This window comes from Xenopus laevis, chromosome 9_10S, assembly GCF_017654675.1.
Source record: "Xenopus laevis strain J_2021 chromosome 9_10S, Xenopus_laevis_v10.1, whole genome shotgun sequence".
Taxonomy (NCBI): Eukaryota; Metazoa; Chordata; class Amphibia; order Anura; family Pipidae; genus Xenopus; species Xenopus laevis.
This window is the reverse complement of record NC_054388.1, coordinates 26,001,841-26,022,824: the sequence shown is the minus strand read 5'-3', so window position 1 is coordinate 26,022,824 and position 20,984 is coordinate 26,001,841. Positions and strand designations below refer to the sequence as shown.

General features: G+C 41.2%; 1 protein-coding gene across 9 annotated transcripts in view; it reads left to right on the top strand.

Moving 5' to 3' along the window:
* The window catches only part of ca10.L (carbonic anhydrase X L homeolog), a 267,865-nt gene that overhangs the window by 217,941 nt on the left and 28,940 nt on the right, over positions 1–20,984 (top strand). The window contains exons 8-9 of one of the 9 annotated variants that reach the window (XR_005964732.1): positions 7,862–8,296; positions 16,635–16,773. The exons of 4 other annotated variants lie outside the window; for them this stretch is intronic. The gene's annotated coding sequence lies outside the window, so the exon portion shown is untranslated. Of the gene's footprint in view, positions 1–7,861; positions 8,297–16,634; positions 16,813–20,984 lie in introns of those variants that run through there. 4 more of the 9 variants (XR_005964733.1, XR_005964730.1, XR_005964731.1 and 1 more) reach the window with 4 other exon arrangements.

Sequence of the window (20,984 nt, the reverse complement as noted above, 5' to 3'; positions counted from 1 at the left end):
ATTTAACCCTTTTGGTGCCACACAGTCTAACTCATAGGTCCAGTAGGCTTCTCTCTGAAGTAGAGCTCTATCAAAATCACCCCCACATACTCGTACTGGAACATGCTCAATCGGCATGCACCTAAATGCTGCCGGGCTGTGCTTTGCCTCTGCCCAATGCTTCGCAACCAATTGTTGTGCAATATCTTGTTTTTTGCCCTTTTCTCTGCTCCTGTCTTCTCTTTTGGGGTCTAACGCTGCCCTTATGCTGGCTCTATGCACCCCAATTCTCTCTTTGAATTGGCATATCGTCTTCCCGCAGTACAGGAGACCACCTGGGCACTTTATAATATAGACAACCATTTTGGTGGTGCACGTCATTCGCTGCTTAATGGAATATTTCTTGCCAGTATGGGGGTGAGTGAAACTGGTACCTAATATTATACAGCCACACATTATGCAACCGCTGCATCTGAACACAACAGGACGTTGTATTAAGAAAATGCTGTTTTGGGGGCTCCATGTATTTAGATACAGGGTCAGACAGGCTTAAGCTCTCTTTCAGGCTTCTGTCTCTCTTGTAGCTGAACTTAGGTTTTGGTGGTAGCTTCTTAGTTAATACCCCATCGCTATGAACCAATGGCCAATATTTTAACACACATTGACGTTTATAGCTTGCTGCCACCCCATAACAGCTTACATAATACAAATCCTCAGCACATTTAGAGCCTGTTTTTTCACGTGTTTGTTCCAGTAGCATTTCATCCCTATCCAATTTCAGGGCCCACTCCATTACATTGTGCACCAATTGGAAAGGATATCCTCTCTCTAGGAATTTTTTTGACATGATAGTCAAATCTTCCTTTCTTTTTTGCCACTACTATCAATGCGAACCACCCTCAGCATCTGGGATTTTGGTAAGGAGTCCAATAAGTGCTTGGGGTGGTAGTGTAGGATAGTATTCCTGTCTGTGGGTTTAACAAAGATGCATGAGTTTAACTTATCATCACTCTTGTAGACTTTTACATCCAAGAACTCGATGCTGTCCATATCATACTTCAGAGTGAACTTTACTGGACTGTCTGCCTCATTCAATCGCTTTACAAACCTTTTTAACTCATCAACTGAACCCAACCACAGGAAAAAGACATCATCGATATAGCGACGATAAAAAGCGCCAAATTGTCCCCCAGTATCATGGCTTGCTCATATACATACATGTAAGCATTCACGTACACGGGCTACCTTAGATCCCATCGCTGTCCCTGTACGTTGTATAAAAAACTGTTTCTCGAATTTGAAGTAGTTCTTATATAGAATAAAATTCAATAGGGCGGACCTGTATACAATGTATTGTCAGTAATCAATTGTCTTACAGCCTCTATACCTGCCTCATGGGGGATGCAGGTATAGAGGCTTTGCACATCCATAGTAACTAACACCATGTCAGACACCGGTAATTCAATACTTTTTAGTAATCTCATAAAATCATTAGTATCTTTTAAATAGCTCCCAATTTCTTGCACACACGGATGCAGCAATGAATCTACAAACTCAGCAATGCCTTCATTCAGGGACCCATTGGAAGAGATTATCAGACGCCCTGGTGGCCTGGATAGGTTTTTGTGTATTTTCGGCAGAGTATAAATTACCGGTCTGACAGGGTATTTTGGCACAAAATAATCAAACATTTCCTTTGTGATCCAACAGTTATCAACTGCCCCTTTTAGAATACCCTTCAGTTCCTCCAGGAACTTGTCCGTGGGATCAAATGTCAACTTGCCATAACTTATCCCATCACTTAATTGTGTCAGTATCTCCTGTTTATAGTAGCTATAGTCCAAAACGACCACCGCTCCTCCTTTATCAGCCTTCCTGATGATTATGTCATCATTGTTCTTAAGGGAATGTACGGCTTCCCTCTCTGCTGCGGACAAGTTACCCCGCCATTTACTATTTTCTTTATACTACAAAGCCATATTTGAATTTAGCATGCGATTAAACATTTTGATGGAGGGGTTAATGCTAATAGGGTCATAGCAGCTTTTTAACTTAAACTTGCTGTGCTCTGTAGAGACTTCATTTAAAATACCCACCACTTCAGTGTCCTGCACAGCATGTGGGCCCTCCATACTGCGGCCCTCGTCTTGCCCAAAGAGCTCTTTCAAACGCAGTTGCCTAGAAAATTTGTAATTGTCTATTACATGCTGAAATGGAGTCTCACTTACTGAAGGTACGAATCCTAAGCCCCACTGCAGCAGCGCCTCTTCAGTTGATGTTAGTCGATGAGAGGAGAGGTTGAAGATCAGGCTTTCTTCTTTTGCCTGGCCTGCTGCCCTTGTGATCGTGTCATTACAGTGCCGCCTCCTCCTGCTCCTGCGGGTGACTTTCCTGGGTCTCTGCTGGTGCGTGGGCGATCCCCTAAAAAAGAAGAAGCGGTTGATCGCGGTGACTCTGCCACACTTGCCTCTCCTTCACTTTCAGAAGTGCCGCTCGCTGTCCTGCGTCCTGGAGATCTCCTGCCACGCCACTCTGGTTTCCTTCTCCTGGGTTGCGCTGATCCTCCCAGCTGCCACCGATAGATAGAGGACTCCTTGTAGTCCTGATTAACCCTGAGGCGTTTAGAATTTATGAACACCAGCAGTTCAGTCTTGTATTTGCCGGTCTGTTCCTCCAACCTCGCCAGCCAATCGGTTTCATGGTCTGTCTGCAGAATCGCTCTATTCGCTGTTTCAAAACCGGCTAAATCAGCTCTTACTGCTTTCAGCTCCTGCCCGACTTCTTCAACGACTAGCAGCATTAAATCCAACGAACAACGATCAAGTATTTGACACCATCTCTTCCCAAAATCAGGATTCGTCTTTCCCAAGGTTGGTGTATTGTTTATCCTGAAGCCTCTGGGGATTTTTTTCTCTCTATAATAGTCAGAGAGAGACACCCCATGTAGGTGCAACTCTATTTCTTTTTTCTTTAGGCGCAGTAGTTCATAGTATACTTCTTTGGCACCCAATTTACCAAAAGTCTCTTCATAGGACTCTGGGAACAATATATTCTCTACATCTTCAGCAGAAAAATTTTCACGATGTGGAGCTGCAGAGCCTTGGCTGCCGCCATCCATATCCAATTCAATATAGCTCAAATATCAGTTCAAGTGCTGGGGTGCAGAGCGTAAATCAGGGGAGTTTCTTCTCCATGCATACAAACCAGCAAACGCTCTAAGTCAGCGCTGGGTCAAAAGGTTAACATGTAGTAGTTTAAGAAGGGCCCGCACTCAATGTTTTTTCAAACTTGTGCATCCAATGTTTCGGCCCGAGTTTGGGCCTTTATCAAGGATAGAATACAAGCATTGTGAGTGCATATTTATACACATAGCCCCTCCCCTTAGCCAAAATGGCACCAACCGTGAAATCATACATGTTGGACAAAATCTCATTAAGTCAATATATAGTGTATATCTATATATATATATATATATATATATATATATATATATATATATATATCCACAGGAAGGTGAGCACTCATAGGTCTTAGGATGAAGAAAAGGTGAAATTTATTATAAAGAAAATATAACTGACGTTTCGGCTAGCCCTCTATCCTTTCTCAAAGTACAACACACAGTGCAACCGATCTTTTAAACACCCAGTTGTGGGAAAACATTAGTGATGACTTCATTAGGCGTCAGAGGGAGTGTACAAAAATATATGCAACATATTAGGTATCAGCGATCAAGTAAAAAAAGTAATACAAAAAACAGTAATGGAAATCGCACGCGCCTTTGTCAGTACAGAGTGATATAGTAACATAGTGTTGGTTATTAACAATGTATTGAAGTAAAAAAGGTTATTTGATCGTCACAAAGTATCAATTACAGAGGAAGTAAATTGTCTGATAGAAGATAATAATTACAAAGTAATTAAGCTCAGGACACATAATTATTGTGTATGCCCCATCTGTGCAATATGTGAAAGGGAAAAAGACATTGAGACAACTTAAGCGCATAAAACACATAATATTGCGATTCAAAGATCAGAGGCTTACTACCAGGTTCGGGTCCAGGAACCGTGTATAGGAGGAGAATCGCTCGTTGGCATTATGTCAATGTCCAGAGAGATTGATGATGGAAGGGGTGCGCAGACCTGCATCCTAAAACCGGGACTAAGATCTCCACATGCTTGCGGTAACGTGTTGGCGCCCAGATCTGAATTTACGAGTACTAGGAAGCATCGGCTTGTAGGCGTGCGACTCCACGCTAGGACGCAACGGCGTCTGTCGTATATCAATCAAAGTAGACGTGTTGGCATGGACTGCTCTCTTAGAAACCGGGGGCAAGATCTAGAAGCGTTTCCATCCATAGCAGAGTGGAGCCAGTTGCCGTGTGTTCTAATAGGCAAAGGTTGGAGGCTCAGGCATGACCCCGGTGCCTGGGAGGTGTTGTCAGGAGTTTCTGTCTTAGCAACCAGCAGAGCAGAAGGCATGCTATATAGGAGAATAAGCAAAGTGTAAATTGCGGGTTAGATACAGTTGCCCGAGCAGAGGAAGGTAAAAAAAACAGACAGAAAGTGGGAAAGATAAGAAACATAAAAGAAAGGAAGTGAGGGAGAGCGTTAGAAGCAGACAGGGCTCATGAAAAGAAGAGAATGTATGTAAGAAGCGGCTCGTAGGCATTCACTAAGGGGCCTTATATGAACTCAGAGTCACTACAGCATAATTTTTAAAGGAACACACTGGGTACAGAGCTGTGTAGACCACCTGTTTATGCCAGGGGTACATAACACAGAGCCTGTCCACAATTAGGTGTGTTATTCCCATGGATAGGGTATAGGAGTACTTGCAGGTTCCATCAGTGGTGCAATTTCAAATATTAGAGTAGTGCCCAAAGGTTGTCGAAGCTGTGACTTTTGGAAGATACTGGCTATGAGCCAGTTATATTGTTGTAATTATTGGTCCACAAGGGGTTAGCATAACAGTGTAACATGCCCCATGATCGCCTAGTTTGCCGGTCAGCATATATTGCAAGTCTGAAAGAAGTAAGGAAGGGACTTCATAGGGGGGAATAGGGGAGGGGAACAGAAAAATGGGTAAGAGAAAGAAAAGTGGAAAGAAAATTTCCATCCTCTGCATTGGCAGGCCAGTCTTAAATCCAATTACAGGAGGGAGGGCTAGGACCACATTATAGGGTGGTCCTAGAGCAGTGATCCCCAACCAGTAGCTCGTGAGCAACATGTTGCTCTCCAACCCCTTGGATGTTGCTCCCAGTGGCCTCAAAGCAGGAGCTTATTTTCGAATTCCAGGCTTGGAGACAAGTTTTGGTTGTATAAAAACCAGGTGTACTGCCAAACAGAGTCTCAATGTAGGTTGACAATCCACATAGAGGCTACCAAATGGCCAATCACAGCACTTATTTGGCACCCCAAGAACATTTTTCATGCTTGTGTTGCTCTCCAATGCCTTTTACTTCTGAATGTTGCTCACGCATTCCAAAGGTTGGGGATCCCTGTCCTAGAGGAATGGTTATCGCTTAAGAGTTCAATAAAATGGAGCGTATGATATAAGTTCATTGAGTCCCCTGGGGCTCAGTGTATCAAGGCGATGTATCCATGTGAGCTCTGCTTGTAATAGTTGGCATTCACGATCACCACCTCGTGCAGGTATCGGGGATAAAGTCAATGACCATACTGCTTAGGGAGGCCATGGTATGTCTGTGTTCCACAAAATGTTAAGAGACAGGGGTATTCCCAGTGCCTTTGAGGAGGGCTGCACAGATAGCTGAGCTGTTGGTTGGCCATCCTGTCCCTGAAGGTAGTAATCATTTTGCCCACATATACAAGGCCACAGGGTAATGATGTATATGATGAATTTCGATGTGCATGTAACCCTGTGCCTGATCATGATTTGTTTGCCCGAGTGTGGGTGAGTGAACGTGGGCCCTGTCATTAATTGTGCAGTCTGTGCACCTGTAGCAGCCTGTCTTCGCTAGAGGGAGCCAAGTAGATGTTGAGGAGGAGAGATAGCAGTGTTCAGGGTCAGTCTTCACAAGATGATCTCTGAGGTTGCATCCACTTTTGTACCCAATGCGGATGGGACCTTGAAAGGAGGGGGAAGAGTCCTGTCATTCTGGACTAGGGACCAGCGGTTATGTATGGTTTAGATGAAGGATTGGGTACTGGGAGAGTAGGTTGTAAGGAATGTGAGTCGATCATCAGTCTTCTCAGTGATCTGTGTGTCCGTAGATAGAAGAACTGTTTGTGTGAGTCGAGAAGCTCGCTGTCTGCTTTCTAAAAGTTCGTGCTGTGGGTATCCACGCTGTAGAAACCAGTCTATTACCTCGTTATGTTGGAGGTCCTGAGGACGTTGTCGACCCGTTTTTTGTATGTAGGGGTAGGGTCCTTTTCCAAACGCTGATATGTGGTGATGTCGTTGAGTTGTTTCAGAAGGTCAGCTGATGATCGACTCACATTCCTCACAACCTACTCTCCCAGTACTTGATCCTTCATCCAAACCATACATAACCTCTGGTCCCTAGTCCAGAATGACAGGACTCTTCCCCCTTTGTTCAAGGTCCCCCCCTGCATTGTGTACAAAAGGGGACACAACCTCAGAGATCATCTGGTGAAGACTGACCCTGAACACTGCTATCTCTCCTCCTCAAAATCTACTTGGCTCCCTCCGGCTAAGACCAGCTGCAACAGGTGCACAGACTGCACCACTTGCAGACAATTAATGACAGGGCTCACGCTCACTCACCCACACTCGGGCAAACAAATCATGATCAGGCACAGAATAACACGCACATCGAAATTCATCATATACATCATTAAATGTCCCTGTGGCCTTGTATATGTGGGCAAAACGATTACTACCTTCAGGGACAGGATGGTCAACCATCGGTCAGCTATCCGTGCAGCCCTCCTCAAAGGCACTGGGGATACCCCTGTCTTTCAACATTTTGTGGAACACAGACATACCCTGGCCTCCCTAAGGAGTATGGTCATTAACTTTATCCCGATACCTGAACAAGGTGGTGATCGTGAACACCAAGTATTACAAGCAGAGCTCAAATGGATACATCGCCCTTGATACACTGAGCCCCAGGGGACTAAATAAACTTATATCATACGCTCCGTTTTATTGAATTCTTAAGCGATAACCATTCCTCTAGGACCCCCCTGTAACGTGGTCCTAGCTCTCCCTCCTGTAATTGGATTTAAGACAAGCCTGGCAATGCAGAGGATGGCCTTTTTCTTTCCCCTTTTCTTTCTCTTACCCGTTTTTCTGTTCCCCTCCCCTATTCCCCCCCCCCCTACGGAGTCTCTTCATTACTTCTAACAGTCACAGCTTCGACAACCCTTGGAACTACTCTAATATTTGAAATTGCACCACTGATGGAACCTGCAAGTACTCCTATACCCTATCCATGGGCAAGTCGACACACACTGTGTCTACCTTCCAATACATTAAGTGGTTGTACTACGTCCCACTAAACTCAGAGTGGGCTTATTGTTACTCCATATTTTATTTTAACCAAAGCTCTTCCAAGTGTATTTTGAATAACACACCTAATTGTGGACAGGCTCTGTGTTATGTACCCCTGGCATAAACAGGTGGTCTACCCAGCTCTGTACCCAGTGTGTTCCTTTAAAACGATGCTGTAGTGACTCTGAATTCGGATAAGGTCCCTTATCCGTGAATGCCAAAAAGCCGCTTCTTACATACATTCTCTTCTTTTCATGAGCCCTGTCTGCTTCTAACGCTCTCCCTCACTTCCTTTCTTTTATGTCTCTTATCTTATTTCCCACTTTCTCTCTGGTCCTTTCCCCTTCATCTGCTCGGGCAACTGTATCTAAACTGTAATTTACACTTTGCTTATTCTCCTATATAGCATGCCTTCTGCTCTGCTGGTTGCTAAGACGGAAACTCCTGACAACTACTCCCAGGCACCGGGTCATGCCTGCACCTCCAACCTTTGCCTATTAGAACACGGCAACTGGCTCCACTCTACTACGAATGGAAACGCTTCTAGATCTTGCCCCCGGTTGCTAAGTGAGCAGTCCATGCCAACACGTCTGCTTTGATTGATATACGTCAGACGCCGTTGCGTCCTAGCGTGGAGTGGCACGCCTACAAGCCGATGCTTCCTAGCACTCGTAAGTCCAGATCCGGGTGCCAACACATAACCGCAAGCATGTGAAGATCTTAGTCACGGTCTTAGGATACAGGTCTGCGCACCCCTTCCATCATCAATCTCTCTGGACATTGACATAATGCCAACAAGCAACTCTCCCCCTATACACGGTTCCTGGACCCAAACCTGGTAGTAAGCCTCTCATCTTTGAATCGCAACATTATGTGTTTTATGGGCTTAAGTTGTCTCAATGTCTTTTTCCCTTTCACATATTGCACAGATGGGGCACGCACAGTAATTATGTGTCCCAAGCTTTATTACTTTGTAATTATTATCTACTATTATCTGACAATTTACTTCCTCTGTAATTGATACTTTGTGATGATCAAATAACCTTTTTTACTTTGATACATTGTTAATAACCAACACTATTGTTACTATATCACTCTGTACTGATAGACACGTGACATTTCCATTACTGTTTTTTCTATTTCTTTTTTACTGCGTATATTTTTTTACACTCCCTCTGACGCCTAATGAAGTCATCACTGATGTTTTCCCGCCACTGGGTGTTTACAAGATTGCTTTGCACTGTGTTTTGTACTTTGAGAAAGGCCAGATGGCTAGCCGAAACGTCAGTTATATTTTCTTTTTAATAAATTTCACCTTTTCTTCATCCCAAGTCCTGTGAGTGCTCGCCTTCCTGTGGATATCTTACTTTTTTGCTGATAGCACCCAGGCACCGTATACTTTTATACGACAGATGCATATCCACTGGGACCTTTATCAAGGATAAATAGCAAGTGTTCAAACAAGTGTTTAAATCCCTTTTGAAATTGGCGCCAAGCATGACGTCATAGCCAGGAAAAACCCCATAGTAAGCAATCAGAACATTCGTATAGTATTAAATACAAGAAAAACGTAATACATACAATTCACCACTGGGTGTCACATTGTGCTGATAGTGGTGCTCAAATTAAACAAAAGTTTCCTTTTTAAAAGTATCCATTCAAGAAGAATTCATGAACGATCTGCAAAGTTATACAAACGTATTATTATGTTGCTTATTTCAGGCAAATAAAGAAAAGATTCAAAATTGACTCTTTTTCAATAATGTTGCAATGGTGCTTATACTCAACAAAAAATTTGCTTCACATAGAATAAACTTTTAATACACAACCAGTTTTTCGTTATGATTTTATTTAATATTTGCCTAGGCACGGTGTTAGCGGGAGAGGCCTAATCAGGTAAGAAAACAGCTGAGAACCAATTGCCCATTAATACCTTTAGGTGTCACACAGCCCAGTTCGTGTATCCAAAAGGCTTCTCTGTGCAAGAGCGCCTTATTGCCCTTATCACCTCCTCTTGCTCTGGCTGGTACCTGCTCGATCGGCATGCATCTAAATGTTGCTGGGCTGTGTTTTGCCTATGCCCAGTGTCGGGCCACTAGCTGCTGGGCAATGTGTTGTTTTTTACCTTTTGCTTTGTCTTCTCTTTCTGGATCTAATGCAGCCCTGATGCTTGCTCTATGCATGCCAATTTGCTCTTTGAGGATTCTGACTGTCTTGCGACAATAGATTAGTCCACAGGGACATTGGATTATATAGACCACAAACATGGTCGTGCATGTCATCCTGTGCCGAATGTCATACCGTTTCCCTGTACGTGGTTGTAAAAAATGATCACCCAAAATGAGACTACTGCACATCACACATCCTGAGCATTTATACAACCCTCGGTAGTGGCGATAGAAACTGTTGTGCTTGTGCGCTAGAGCTCCCCCGTCGGTCTATGCGATAATTTTTTACCTAACATATCCTCACTTTTGACCAGTTCCCAATGTTTTAACACACATTCACGCGTAAATTTGGAACTCTTATCATATTGGCACACATAGTACATGTCTTTTTCGTCACTGCGTCCACAGGTTGTATTTGCTTCTAGTAAAACTTCATGACGATTAAGGCTTAATGCCCACTTTTTAAAATTCACCTTGCCGAAAGTACACAAAAATCTGCAAACACCCCCGGGAAGACCAATAATATCTTCTAATGGTTCCCTCAATGAAAGAATTGCAGAATTTGTAGACTATCACCTCCAGCCTTGTGTACAACAGATAGGTAGCTATTTAAAAGACACAAACGATTTCCTGAGGGTTGTAAAAAGTATAGATATACCTGTATCTGGGCTCATTCTGGTAACAATGGATGTACAGAGCCTGTACACATGCATACCACATGAACAGGGAATAGAGTCTGTACGCAGGTTAATTACTGATAATGAGCATTATAATGGCCCTCCATATGAGTTTGTCTTATCCCTGTTGCGATTTATTTTATATAAAAACTATTTTAAGTTTGAAAAGCAGTTTTATCTGCAGCGCACAGGGACAGCAATGGGATCTAAAGTGGCACCTGCATATGCCAATGCATTTATGCACATGTATGAGGATGAATGTGTCTTGAGTCACGCACTGTTATATTCTTTGTATGGACTGGCTCTGTAGAACAGCTTGAACACCTGGTGAAACATCTAAACAGTTTGACTAACCCTGTTAGATTGACGCTAAACCATAATACTGACAGTATTGAATTTTTGGACGTTAAAGTGTATAAGGTTAATGACACCCTGCAGACAAGTATACACGTTAAGCCCACTGACAGGAATACTCTGGTGCATTACCAGAGTAATCATCCCAGGCACCTGTTAGACTCATTGCCAAAATCCCAGCTATTGAGAGTAATACGGATTGACAGTGAGGAAGGCAAGAGGGTGGAGAATATAGACACAATGTGCAAGAAATTCCTGCTCAGGGGTTATCTAAGTGCTCTGATCAAGAATGTAAAAAGTGGGCATTAAGCCTTAATCGTGATGAAGTTTTACTAGAAGCAAATACAACCAGTGGATGCAGTGACGAAAAAGACATGTACTATGTGTGCCAATATGGTGAGAGTTCCAAATTTACCCGTGAATGTGTGTTAAAACATTGGAAACTGGTCAAAAGTGAGGATATGTTAGGTAAAAAATTACCGCATAGACCAAAGTTCAGTTACCAATGGGGGAGCTCTTTAAAAGGGATTCTGAGTCCCTCAGATCCCATAGATAAATACTCTAGCACACAAGCGCAGCATTTTCTATCGCCACGACCGGGAGTGTATAAATGCTCAGGATGTGTGATGTGCAGTAGTTTCATTTTGGGTGATCATTTTTTACACCCACGTACAGGGAAACGGTATGACATTCGGCACAGGATGACGTGCACGACCACGTTTGTGGTCTATATAATCAAATGTCCCTGTGGACTAATCTATTGTGGCAAGACAGTCAGAATGCTGAAAGAGCGAATTGGCATGCATAGAGCAAGCATCAGGGTTGCATTAGATCCAGAAAGAGAAGACAAAGCAAAAGGTAAAAAAACAAGACATTGCCAAGCAGCTAGTGGCCCGACACTGGGTAGAGGCAAAACACAGCCCAGCAACATTTAGATGCATGCCGATCGAGCAGGTACCAGCCAGAGCAAGAGGGGGTGATTACAATAAGGCACTCTTGCAAAGAGAAGCCTTTTGGATACACAAACTGGGCTGTGTGACACCTAAAGGTCGTAATGGGCAATTGGTGCTCAGTTGTTTTCTTACCTGATTAGGCCTCTCCCGCTAAAACCGTGCCTAGACAAATATGAAATAAAAACATAACGAAAAATGGTTGTGTATTAAAAGTTTATTTTATGTGAAGCAAATTTTTTGTTGAGTATAAGCATTCAATATTAATGCAACATTATTGAAAAAGAGTCAATTTTGTATCTTTTCTTTATTTTCCTGAAATAAGCAACATAATAATACGTTTGTATAACTTCGCAGATCGTTCATGAATTCTTCTTGAATGGATACTTTTAAAAAGGACACTTTTTGTTTCATTGCCTCATTCTCCTAGAGCGTATTGTGTTCTCCCGTATTACTAACTTTCTACACACCCATGATCTGTTGGACCCTCTGCAATCTGGTTTCCGGCCTGGTCACTCTACTGAGACTGCTTTGTGCAGAGTTACAAATGATCTTCAGGTTGCCAAAGCCAAAGGTCACTTCTCCATCCTTCTCCTCCTTGACCTATCATCTGCATTTGATACAGTTGATCACTCTCTCCTGATGCAGATTCTCTATTCGTTTGGCATCCGTAACCAGGCTGCATCTTGGCTCTCTTCTTACCTTTCTATGATAACAAAACCTCATCTCCAGTTCCACTTAATGTGGGGGTTGTTCTCCCTGTACACTCTGTCTTTGGGAGATCTCAACCATTCATTTGGCTTTAATTATTATCTGTATGCTGATGATACCCAAATATATTTATCCACCCCTTTATTAACAGCTGAAACAGAGGCTCAGATCTCTAACTGCCTCCTGGCTATCTCAAATTGGATGAACCAGCGCCACCTCAAACTCAACCTAACAAAATCTGAACTTATCATCTTTCCACCTAAGCCTGGTCCTACTCCCCTATTTACTATCTCTATTGATGGCATGCTCATTAACCCTGTCAGCTCAGCTCACTGTCTGGGGGTAATCTTTGACTCCTCTCTCCAGGCACGTTTCAGGGGCTGCTGCCGCCTGAGGCAGCAGCCCCAATGCCGCCCCTCCTCCTGCTCCGCTCTTCTAACTACCAGCGTCGGAGCGGGTGGAGGAGGGGCCGCATCGCTAGTGCAGTGAGCGCTATTGCGCTCGCTGCGCTAGAAGAGCCGAATTTCCGTTTTAAAAAACGGAAATTCGGCTCTTAAAGTTACCAGAGGCGGCTTTTTGCCGCCCCTGGTAACTGGCCGCTCCGTGCCGCCTGAGGCAAGATTCTCACCTTGCCTCATGGCCGGAGCGGCCCTGCCTCTCTCTCCTTCTCTGATCATATTAACACCACTGTCAAAACCTGTCACTTTTTCTTACGCAATATTGCCAAAATCCATCCCTTCCTTTCACCTGATACATCCAAGATGCTCATGAATGCTCTCATCCTATCCAGACTAGATTACTGTAACCTTCTACTAACGGGCCTCCCTAACTCCCATCTCTCCCCTCTACAGTCTGTATTAAACACTGCTGCCAGAATTATCCTCCTCTCATCCTCCTCTCATCCAAAAGGGTACAGGCCCCTCTGCTGCTGAAGTCCTTATCCTATAAAACAAAGAATAACATAAACTCCTCCTCATAACCTTCAAAGCCCTTCATTCCTCTGCACCTAACTACATCTCATCTCTTGTCTCTCTATATGTTCCTGCACGAAACCTCAGCTCCTCTCAGAGCAACCGCTTGGTTGTACCCCCCACTAATACTGCTCTTTCCCGTATCAAACCCTTCTCTCTTGCGACTCCTTATATTTGGAATGCCATTCCCGAATCTCTCAGGAGAGAATCCTCCTTCAATGTTTTTAAAACAAAACTCAAAGACTACCTCTGGGAGCACCTGGATAACACCTGAACTGGCACTTACATAACAGTGTAACAAACTGTAACCCACAGCACCTTAATACCCCTCTGAATTGTGTCTGTATGTTACCCTCCCATTTAGACTGTAAGTCCTACGGGGTAAGGTCCTCTAGCCTTTTGTTTCCTTGACACTGAGCACTTAATCTGCATTGTAATTATATTTTATATTTATGTGAATTGTATTTCTAATAATGCACTTATTGTTACTTTTTATTCCAATGACCCCTTGTTTGTTACTACTAATTTATTGTTTTGTTGTAAAGTGCTTTGCCCTCAAGGAGCGCTTTACAAATTAAAATATGCGTACATACATACATACATACATACATACATACATACATACATACATACATACATACATACATACATACATTTGAGCACTACCACTATCAGCACAATGGTGACACCCAGTGGTGAATTGTATGTATTACGTTTTTCTTGTATTTAATAGTATACAAATGTTCTGATTGCTTACTATGGGGTTTTTCCTGGCTATGACGTCATGCTCTGTGCCAATTTCAAAAGGGATTTAAACACTTGTTTGAACACTTGCTATTGATCCTTGAGAAAGGTCCCAGTGTGGACTGAAACGTTGGATATGCATCTGTGAATAAAATGTATCACTTTTTTTCACGAAAACATTGGAGTGCGGTTCCAGGTTTCTGGTACATAGTAATGTACCAGAAACCTTGACCAACGCATCCACCTCGAAAAAAAACCCGGTAAGAGTGTACTCACCTAATTGACTTCCCCTTCAAATACTACATTGTCGGTTTTTCCAAAATATTGGAACCGTAAGAAGTTATGTCCAACCAGATACATTTTCGTATAGCTCATTGAGTGAGTAAATCAAAAATAAAGAATACATTTAAAAATAAAAAAGACAAATCACGGAAGTAAGGTAAGGCAGTCACTGGGTCTTAGCAGGAATCTTCATCAAATCAATTGTGAGTGTTTGCATGAAGGACTATATAAGTATGTTTTTTTAAAACATGGAAGCTGTTACAAAAAGGGAGGGATGGCATAGAGCTCAAGAAAGGGGGTGGATGTGCTATTTTACTATTTTAGAGCTGGTGTGGTTTTATACTTATACATGAAATATACAAACAGCACATTTGCACGATAGAACACAAAGCTCAGATCCAGATCCACAGAAGATTTTTTTAATTAAAAATGTCACTATTTCTTTATGAATTAAAATCAAGTAACTTTTATCAAAAGGAACATCAAGAGTTTATTCTAACAAGGCAACAAAAGAATATATTAATACAACTGTATCTCGAGTATACATTAAAGGAGAACAAACCCCTAAATACAAATATGAGTAGAAATGTTTTTTTTATATACTAAACCTTCTGCACAAGTAGGGTTGCCACCTGGCCAGTATTTTACCAGCCTGGCTGGTAAAAATGATGGGTGATCCCAATGTTATTAATAGGGGAAAAAGATAAATATATAGGAAGGACAGTATTTTTTTCCAGAAATGGTGGCAACCCTATGCACAAGCCTAAAATATAACTACCCAGAGCTGGTGCACTTTTTAAAGAAGAGGAGTGAATGATTGGAACAGTGATCCCCAACCAGTGGCTCATAAATAACATCTTGTTCTCCACTCCTTTATTGTTGCTCCCATTGACTCAAAGCAATTGCACATTTTTACATGTCTGGCTTATAGACAAGTTTTGGAAGCATAAAGACAAGAATTTAATTCCAAACAGAGCCTGCTGCATGCTGGAAATCCAGAAAAGCCAGGGTTGGAATTAAGGGGAGGCAGAGGCACCTGCCTAAGGTGCAATGGTGAGGTGGTACTAGGCACGTACCTCTTCTGCCTGCACTACCCTATTTCAGGCCCTGGTGGAGCTGAATGCGGTTTTAACAATATCCTGGACCCCCTGTCTCTCCCTACTGCTGCTTGTTGGTGCTCAAGTGCGCACACAAAATTTACTCACAGAAGAGGACAGGGACTCTCACCAGTTGCTGGGGCACCCAAGTGACTTGGCCTGGCACTGACAGGGCTACCAAATAGCCAATCATAACACTTATTTAACAGCTTACAGGAGCTTTTCTCCTGTTCATGTGGCTTCCCAATGCTTTTTACATTTGAATGTGGCTGACAGGTAAAAAAAAGGTTAGGGACGACCCTTGGATTAGAGTCACCAGGGGGTTATATTACCAGTTACTGAGGATTTTCTTGTCTTTAATGGTATATAGACTGTGGCCATAGTGTGCAGGCAGAGTTATAAAGAATTTTGAATCATCATAAAGCCAATAGATAACAATGCAATACAATACAAATAATGTTTCCTTAATTAAAACAGAGTACAGATCTCAGGAATGCACGTGTTCTAAAATAGTAAATATGTTATATTTAAAAACTGGTGGAAACATTCCACTTAACCCCTTCGATGCAGATATCGTTCACTCAATATTCTACAAAGCACTTGTTTCATAAATGCCTGAATATTAAGCAATCAATAAAATCTCACTAATATACTATTATGTAGTATTGAGTCCCATATTATTTAAACCAATGATCCCCAACCAGTAGCTCGCGAGCAACATGTTGCTCTCCAACCCCTTGGATGTTGCTCCCAGTGGCCTCAAACCAAGAGTTTATTTTTGAATTATTGACTTAGAGGCAAGTTGTTGTTGCATAAAAACCCCATATTCTGCCAAACAGAGCCTCAAGTAGGTTGACAGTCTACATAGGGGATACCAAATGGCCAATCACAGCCCTTATGCGGCACCCCAAAAACGTTTTTCTTGCTAGTGTTGCTCCCCAACTCATTTAACAGCTGAATGTTGCTCATGGGTTCAAAGGGTTGGGGATCCCTGATTTAAACTGTCATAGGTCAATTTGCATAAACAATATTTGATAATTAAATGTAGTGTACCCTTCTAGGCAAAAATACACTCATTTGAACTTCAAAAACAATACAATTGCAGGTTTAATAGTATGCAAAAATCACAGCTGAAAAAAAAATCCAACTTTCTCCTAAAGTGATAATATAAATATCAGCAGAATAAAACATTTTCTCACAGTACTTAATTTCTCTGATTTGACAGATTCTGCCTCAATTGAAAACAATGACCCTTGTCAGTGATAATGTGGACTCCTGTGTATCTGTTATGGATGACACCTTGTTGCAGAGTAGGATGCCATGGCAATTCTGAATTTCTTACCAGATGGCACTTATATTGCATTTCCTGCTTTCCCGTCTATGGAAAAGGGAAAAAAATCCTTGTGAGTAAGATGAGCAAGTTTCTTTAAACTGATTCATAGTGCAATGCAACTAGCCAGCCAGTTCTATTCTGTTCATGTCAATTAATATGCAGTCCTAGTTGATCCTAAAACAATATATATCAATGGCATTCCCAATCTCTGAGCATAATACAATGTTTATTATGTACTCCAATATTAATTTTATGTGAGGAGGCAGAACATATTTGTAGACTGTTGTGCATAAGCTGCATCATTGGCTGTCATGCATGTTTATTATTTTTTAAAAATAACACCAACAAGGAAAATTCAGATATTCCCTACAATTCCTGTCACAGTGGATTTTACTTAATTTCCTTATCTCAAGCCAAACACACACTTTTGTCAGGTGCCAATTAATTTAGAAAATAGAAGAAAAACTCCCATTGTAAAACCACTAAATTTATAATCTCACCAATGTAAATGTGGGGTCTGGGTGCGCAAGCCCCAGACCTACAGCTCAAGGTGGAGTTATTCAACCAAACAGAAGATAGCAGACACTCACAGATTCCACAGACAGGCTTATAATTTCAGGCCAAAAGTAGATTAATGCATAGTATTTTGTGTTTAGTGCGTTTCTGCACTTAATCATAGGCATAGGTGCCAATTAACCTTAAAGGGGTTGTTCACCTTTGAGATAACTTTTAGTATGATGTAGAGAGTGATATTCTGAGACAATTTGCAAAAGGTTTCAATTTTTTTGTTATTTAAGGCTTTTGAGTTATTTAGCTTTTTATTCAGCAACTCTTCAATTTGCATTTTAAGCAATCTGGTTGCTAGGGTGCAGATTCCCCTAGCAACCATACATTGATTTAAATAAGAGACAGGAAGATGAATAGGAGAGGGGTGAATAGAAAGATAGGGAAAACCAAGTAGCAATAACAATACATTTGTAGCCTTACAGAGCATTTGCTTTTTAGAAGTGGTCAATGACTCCCATATGAAAGCTGCAAAGACTGTAAAAAACTATAAAAAAAAAAAAAAAAAAAAAAAAAAATTGTGAAATGATAGCAACAGCAGTCCAGTGCAGAACACATTGTTGTGTATTCCGCAATATTATCCGTATAGTGTATAAGAAATGTAGAGTCCGCAATTTACCACAGCCAGGTAAAAGATGCAACCAAGGTTCCCAGAGATGAAACGATTTATTCAGATTATCCAGCCCAGAGACAGCAAATGATACAGAGATCTTTCAAAATGTGCCCACAGGTTATACTTCCTTCCTTGTCTCTCTCCCTCTTCTTCCCTAACTCTTCTCCTCTGCTTCCTAATCTCTCCTGCTCTCCTTCCCTTTCTCTTCAGCCCTCCTTCCCCTTCTCTTTTCTTTTTTCAGCCAAAAACCAATTCCATTGTTATACTGTTTCTATGCCATTGACCCAAATGGGGAATAGTTCTGATTGGCTGATGACAAGTTAAACAGGAAAACCAGCTAATTTCTTTAAATGTCCCTTTTACCAATAACAACTGTACAAACAGTTTCTCTTTGAAATGTAAAAGACCCTCTCCAGATGGTCTTTTGGAAGGTGTCCCACCTATTTCTTATCTTATTTTTGCATTTTATTACAAGACAGGATGGGCTCCTTTGAAGGAGTCATAAAAACTCAGGATACCTTCTACCTAAGGATTAATTCCAATCGGTCTATATATATTACTACACTCTCCCACTTGGATCAGTTCTACTCAGAATTGATCCACAACATATACAATTTTTTTTTTTTTAAATCAATAAATAATATGATGCCATTATGTTGTAAGGAATGCTAAACCAAGGCTCTTAAATATTTCTAAAAAATTCTGCTAGAACTAGTTACATATCACTTCTCCGGCTCTTTATGTTCCCTCATTTAGGATGAATAAGGTATCCAACACTATTGCAAGTGGCAGTTTTGGTGTATGTTATGAATTAGATGAATGAGTCGATTCTCTCCTCAGTTGATATGTTCAGTCACCATTGAGAAATATGCACCATCTTACTGTATGAGCCATATTCAGTATTTGCAGAGAATTAGTGCAAATCCTTATGCAGACTGTGGAACTGTTCATGTCCACAAATTCCATACTTTCCAGAGTTGGGGACTTTATGATCCAGGCAGGATTGTTTGCCACTTCCATCACTCCCCCACTTCCCTGCTCAATAGACAAGATAATGTCCTTGCTGCATTTGGTTTTCCTCCAAAGGCTTCGAACATCCAAAGAAAACTGTAGCACACCGATCAAACTTGTCTTGTGAAGAAAAGTGTTTTTATTGGCTCACGGCAGACATAAAGTTTGGCAACGTTTCGGGCCACGCAGGGCCCTTTATCAAGCCTAAACTTACATTCAAAGTACTGTGTTAAATACCAAAGAAAAAGAGGGAGGAGTGGAGAAACAATGGTAGTGATCCTTCACGGATTGGTTAAGATTCAATGCTAATATACATAATTAATTGATAAATTTAAATAATGGAGTGACACATGTGAATAATTTAGTGAATCCTCAGAGATAGGTTAAAATTCAAACCCTGCATACAAAATTAGTGCAATAATTACAAACCATTATGTTTGATTGGAAATTTTTCGATCAGCAGGACATGCAATTAGTCAATTAAAATTTCAAATAATTGATTCTGTTCCAGTTCAGAGGAGAGGGGGCAATAGACTGCTAGCATTACAAAAATTAGAAATGCAGTGGATCCATAGGTTGGACACAGTGTGGCCGAGGGGCCTGAATAAAGACTATACCCCATCTATGTTTATTTATCAGTAGGTAGGCAGATTTTTTACCAGTGCTGGTTTTTTGAAATATTTACTATGTATATACATATGTATTCTAACGAACAATTTTTGTCTTTTTAAGGTCCTTGAATGAACCATCTGAGTGCGGGTACCATCATCTGCATAACCCAAGATTATTGGGGAGAAAAATGGGCTGAGTATGCAGTTAAAGTACCGTGATTGCGCCTCAGTTCATTCATTCATATTCTCCCTGATTGGGAATTACAAATTAATTTTTATACATATATGCACTTTAAGGTGACAGTATTTTCATATGTAACTACTTTACACTTGTTTCATAATGTTCATACTATTTTTTTGTTTTTGCTATTTATGGACTTTTTATGGATATTTTATTACATGGGTGCACAAAAAAATTTCCAATCAAACATAATGGTTTGTAATTATTGCACTAATTTTGTATGCAGGGTTTGAATTTTAACCTATCTCTGAGGATTCACTAAATTATTCACATGTGTCACTCCATTATTTAAATTTATCAATTAATTATGTATATTAGCATTGAATCTTAACCAATCCGTGAAGGATCACTACCATTGTTTCTCCACTCCTCCCTCTTTTTCTTTGGTATTTAACACAGTACTTTGAATGTAAGTTTAGGCTTGATAAAGGGCCCTGCGTGGCCCGAAACGTTGCCAAACTTTGTCTGCCGTGAGCCAATAAAAACACTTTTCTTCACAAGACAAGTTTGATCGGTGTGCTACAGTTTTCTTTGGATGTTCGAAATATTTGGACCTTGAGCAGGAGGTCCTGTGGACTGTCTAGCACCCGGCACCCGAGAGGGTAATTACGTTCAGGTGAGCACTCTAAATCTGTGTGGAATTCCTCCAAAGGCTTGGCTCTCTTTATTCCATTTTGCTCTCAGTAGCAGTTGAGTTGAGTACCTAGGATCTTGTACTTTTGCTGGTGTTAGATGGCATTGTCTCTCTTTGTCATCCTTCAGCTGTATTCCTGTTGCTTTCACATCCCACCTTGCCACCAACTGTAGCTTTGGACACAATATCACCCCAACCTTATTCAGTCAAAATATTAATGATTGTACTTTAAACCTGCAAATATGCAGCAATAACATCAATATTTTGAGTATATATTTGTATATATATTTTTTTCCTAAATCCACCCGTCTATACATTTAGCTCCCAATACCCTCTCTATTGACCATATGCTAAATGTGAGCCCTTGTTTAGCATCCCTAGGCAGATACACATAATTAATCAATATATTTGTACTATCTCTGGGCAACTCTCTGGGATTTTTTTTTATACATTAAAACAAAACATGTACAGTAAACAGAAAACATGGAATAACAGTAATGTAAATGCATAAGCAAAAGTCTTAAGTGTTTATAGAAATTTGCAAACAATGTCCTTTTTGTATGTTAAT